The 5,411-nt window shown below is 37.5% G+C and overlaps 1 non-coding gene across 1 annotated transcript; it reads right to left on the bottom strand.

The window, feature by feature from the left end:
* Positions 1 to 5,005: 5,005 nt before the first annotated feature.
* Positions 5,006 to 5,077, bottom strand: TRNAD-GUC (transfer RNA aspartic acid (anticodon GUC)). Its single transcript has one exon. It is a non-coding gene; the product is annotated as a tRNA-Asp (tRNA).
* Positions 5,078 to 5,411: the final 334 nt, after the last annotated feature.

Genomic DNA, 5,411 nt, shown 5'->3' with positions numbered 1-5,411 from the left:
TAGTGGGAAATTCTTAGAGAGATGGTGATACCAGATCACTTTATCTGTCTTCTGAAAAACCTGTATGTAGGTCAAGAAGCAACAGTTAGAACCAGATGTGGAACAACTTACTGGTTCCAAATTGGGAAAGGAGTATGTCAAAGCTGTATATTGTCACCCAGAAAATTTAATTTATATGCAGAGTACATCATGTGAAATGCCAGGCTGGATGAAGCACAAGCTGGAATCAAGATAGCCAGAAGTATCAATAACCGCAGATATGCAGATGATACCACTTTAAAGGCAGAAAGTAAAGAGGAACTAAAGAGCCTCTTCATGAGGGTAAAAGAGGAGTGTGAAAAACCTGGCTTAAAATTCAACATTCAAAAAAGTAAGATCATGGCATCCAGTCCCATCATTTCATGGCAAATAGGAGGGAAAAAAGTGGAAATAGCAACAGATTTTATTTTCTTGGGCTCCAAAATCACCACAGACAGTGACTGCAGCCATGTAATTAAAAGATGCTTACTCCTTGGAAGAAAAGTTATGACAAACCTAGAGAGTGTATCAAAAAGCAGAGACCTCACTTTGCCAACAAAGGTCTATAGTCAAAGCTATGTTTTTTTCCAGTAGTCACATAAAGACATGTGAATTAGACCATAAAGAAAGCTGAGCACAAAATAATTGATGCTTTCAAACTGTTGCTGGAGAAGATTCTTGAGACTCCCTTGGACTGCAAGGAGATCGAACCAGTCAATCCTAAAGAAAATAAACCCTGAATATTCATTGGAAGGACTGATGCTACAGCTTCAAAACTGGGTCACCTGATGCGAAGAGCCAACTCATTGGAAAAGACCCTGATGCTGGGAAAGATAGAAGGCAGGAGGAGAAGGGGACAACAGAGGATGAGATGGTTGAATGGCATCATCACTTAACGGACATGAGTTTGAGCAAGTTCTGGGAAATGATGAAGGACAGGGAAGTCTGGAGTGCTGCAGTCCATGGGGTGGCAAAGAGTCAGACATGACTGAGTCACTGAACAAAAACAACATATATCAATACATTTCACAATATATGCTATGATCCAGCAATTTCATTCTTAGGTATACTTCTCACTGATATATATATATATGAATGATCACCAAAACATTAAAAACAACTCTGCTAGAAAGTTTGCAGCAGTATTGCTGCTGTTGTTCAATCACTAAGTTATCCCTGACACTTTGTAGCAGTATGCTTAATAATAAAATTCAGAAACTAGCCAAAATACTCATTAGGATGATAATTTGTTTTTGATGTTCAGTTACTCATTTGTGTCTCTTTGAGACCCCATGGATCCCATCAAGTGATGGGACTGGATGTCATGATCTCAGTTTTTTGACTGTTGAGTTTTAAGCCAGCTTTTTCACTCCTCTTTCACTTTCATCAAGAGGCTCTTTAATTCTTCTTCACTTTCTGCCATAAGGGTGGTGTCATCTGCATATCTGAGGTTATTGATATTTCTCCCGGCAATCTTGATTCCAGCTTGGGATTCATCCAGCCCAGTGTTTCACATGATGTACTCTCCCTATAAGTTAAATAAGCAGGGTGACAATATACAGCCTTGACGTACTCCATTCTCAATTTGGAACCAGTCTGTTGTTCCATTGCTTCTTGACCTGCATATGGGTTTCTCAGGAGGCAGGTAAGGTAGTCTGGTATTATCATCTCTTTTAGAATTTTCCACAGTATTTTGTGATCCACACAAAGGCTTTAGCATAGTCCTAAAATAGAAGTAGATGTTTTTCTGGAATTCTCTTGCTTTTTCTATGTTCCAGCAGATGTTGGCAGCTTGATCTCTGTTTTCCCTGCCTTTTCTAAACCCAGCTTGTATATCTGGAAGTTCTCAGTTCACATACTGCTGAAGCCTAGCTTGAAGGATTTTTGAGCATTACTTTGCTAGCATGTGAAATTAACACAATTGTGTGGTAGTTTGAACATTCTTTGGCATCACCCTTCTTTGGGATTGGAATGAAAACTAATCTTTTTCCAGTCCTGTAGCCACTGCTGAGTTTTCCAAGTTTGCTGACATATTGAATCAGCACTTTAATAGCATTATCTTTTAGGATTTGAAATAGCTCAGCTGGAATTCTATCACTTGCACTAGCTTTGTTCCTAGTAACACAAGAGACAACTCTAACATTGGACATCACCAGATGGTCAATACTGAAATCAGATTGATTATATTCTTTGCAGCCAAAGATGGAGAAGTTCTATACAGTCAGCAAAAACAAGACAGGGAGCTGACTGTGGTTCAAATCATAAATTTCTTATTGCAAAATTAAGACAAATTGAAGAAAGTAGGGAAAACCACGAGGCCATTCTGGTATGACCTAAATCAAATTCCTTATGATTATACAGTGGAAGTGACAGATTCAAAGGATTAGATCTGATAGAGTGACTGAAGTAATATGGCAGAGGTTTATATTTTACAGGAGGCATAACCAAAACCATCCCCAAGAAAATAAAATTCAACAAGGCAAAATGGTTGTCTGAGGAAGCCTTACAAATAGCTGCTAAAAGAAGAGAAGTGAAAGGCAAAAAAGAAAAGGAAAGATTTAATCATGCAAGTGCAGATTTCCAAAGAGTATTAAGGAGAGATAAGAAAGCCTTCTTAAGTGAACAGTGCAAAGAAATAGAGCGAAACAATAGAATGGGAAAGACTAGAGATCTCATCAAGAAAATTAGGGATACTCAGGGAATATTTCATGCAAAGATGGGCACATAAAGGACAGAAACAGAATGGACCTAACAAGAAGAGATTAAGAAAAGATGGCAAGAATACACAGAAGAACAGTACTATAAAAAGGTCTTAATGACCCAAAGAACCACGATAGTGTGATCACTCACCTAGAGCCAGACATCCTGGAGTGTGAAGTCAAGTGGGCCTTAGGAAGCATCACTAGGATGAGAATAGATCAATGAATTGTGATATACTCATGCAGTGGCAGGCTAGAACAGTGAGCACACAGGAAATACTTGTAGTGAATACTTTGCAACAACAGGAAAGACTTGCAGTGAATCTCATAACCATATTGTTGAAGTGAAAGAAATGAGACGCACAAATGTCTGGGCCTCTGTGTGCAGGAAACAGGTCTTGGTAGACCTAGGCTGCTCAAACTCCATACATTCATGCCTGGCCCTTAGCTAGTTCCTTGGAAAATAAGCTCTGAGCTCTTGAAATATTCTGCCTGATAAGAACACTTTCTAGATGTGAAGAACAGAAATTAATTTGAACATCTCAATACCTTAATTAAGAGGCTTGAAATAAAGACGCTTGTGTGAGTGCCACTGAAGACAGGTTCTTTATCTTTCCATAGGAAAGAAGCCATATCAATACGGACACAGTGTGAGTATTTTTCAATTTCTAAAGCATCAAAACAACTGTGTATGAATTAAAGAGTGTTTTGAAAAGTAAAATTAAATTAGTAATTCCCCACAAACTAGAAATTTAAGAAGATGGAAATAAAAGACCATAAACAACATCTTCTGTACGTCCAGGGCTAATATACCTCAAACTAGAGCTCAACGGAAAGAAAATTGCTTCTTGTCATTTCCAGAACTGTTTTTGTTGGAGGAATTATTTTGAACAAATCTGAGGTACTCATTCAAATGCTATTATTTTTGATCCAGGTCACAGCATACTGATGCTTTCCCATGCTGTGAGTTGAGTGCTTTCTGATGGGTTCAGCTCTTTAAAGATGAACAAGCCTACAGATTATCCTTCAGCTATTGAAAAGTACTTTCAAAAAAAGATTCGTTTTTCATAAAGGAAAATATATAGGAAATATTATTTTTAAAATGAAAGCATATACTATGGCATTCTGTCTTTAATCTCTTAATAGTTTTACAATGTACTAAAGATTTAAAATCACTTAAGACATGTAAGGAGTTACTTGTTTTCATAAGAAAATGATTATTCAACTTTGATATTGAATACAAAACAATGCTGAACACTGATTTTTCCATAAGAATGGATTCTATAAAATATAAATGTTTTAGCACTAAATCAAGGCAGAAAATGTTTACTGTGATCTTTATTTCATTTAAGCTCTAAGTTCACTATTGATAGGTGGCCTGTGGCATCTACTTTAGTCTTGATCCTTATGGTAAAACTAAAAGAAGCATGTATGTACACAAATACATTCATACACACACACCGAGTCTAGGCTCATTTTAGGATTTAAGAACACAACAACTTATAATTTGGATATTTGCATTTGAGCATTCATGGTCTTTTCAAGCAGTTTCACCCCTCTAATATTATAGGTGAGATGTGAGAGACTAGCACTGAAACATGTATACTACCATATGTGAAACAGATGGCCAGTGCATATTCAATGCCTGAAGCAGGGCACCCAAAGTCAGTGCTCTGGGACAACCCAGAGGGGTAGAGTGGGGAGGGAGACAGGAGGGGCGTTCAGAATGGGGAGGACACCTGTATACCTGTGGCCAATTCATGTTGACATAGGGCAAAAACCATCACAAAATTGTAAAGTAATTGGTTGGTTTTAGTCGCTAAGTTGTGTCCGACTCTTGCAACCCCATGGACTGTAGCCCGCCAGGGTCCTTTGTCCACGGGATTCTCCAGGCAAGAATACTGGAATGAGGTGCCATTTTCTTCTCCAGGAGATTTTCCCAACCCAGGAATCAAACCTGGGTCTCTTGAATTGCAGGCAGGTGATTTACTGACTGAGCTATGAGGGAAGGCCAATTATCCTCCAATGAAAATAAATATATATTTTTTTAAAAAAAGACAGTCAGACACTTGTATTAAGTAACTTCTCAAAATTACAGTTTCATTGGCAGGCCCCTAATTCAGGACTTCTCCATTATACCACACCCTTTTCCCTTATTCTCAAAAGTAAATGGTTTTTGTAAACTGAGGAATATGACATATAAAGTAAAGGAGAATAAGATAATTTCTAAAAAGGATAGTACATACCTAGGAAGGTTTCATTTTGATTATTAAGATTCTGATTATTAGCTCCCTGACCAGGGATTGAACCTGGGCCATGGCAGTGACAGAGCTAAGTCCTAACCACTGGACTTCCAGGGAACTCCCAAGTGAATACGTAATTGTTTTTAAATCAAGGAACTGGGTGTCCCAATATCTCAGCAATTTGAATATATATCCTCTAGCACCAAATGCGATGTTTTAATGCTACTTTGAATCAGAACATATGTTTTATCATTCTCAGCAAAGATTATACTACTTTTCAGAGATGTTCATGTAAGTCTCTAATAGCAAAATATATTCTAGACAAACTCATGAAACTGTACAGATATAAATTTTGGGCATTGTGGTTTGGAACAAGATGGAAATTAGAATAATTGTTTCAGGGTTTTTCTCATAAATTATTCAAATTATCCATAGAAATCAAGAAATCAGA

The sequence above is a fragment of the Bubalus kerabau genome, chromosome 8 (genome assembly GCF_029407905.1).
Source record: "Bubalus kerabau isolate K-KA32 ecotype Philippines breed swamp buffalo chromosome 8, PCC_UOA_SB_1v2, whole genome shotgun sequence".
Classification (NCBI taxonomy): domain Eukaryota; kingdom Metazoa; phylum Chordata; class Mammalia; order Artiodactyla; family Bovidae; genus Bubalus; species Bubalus kerabau.
The sequence above is the reverse complement of the archived record's forward strand: the minus strand, read 5'-3'. Positions and strand labels throughout refer to the sequence as shown.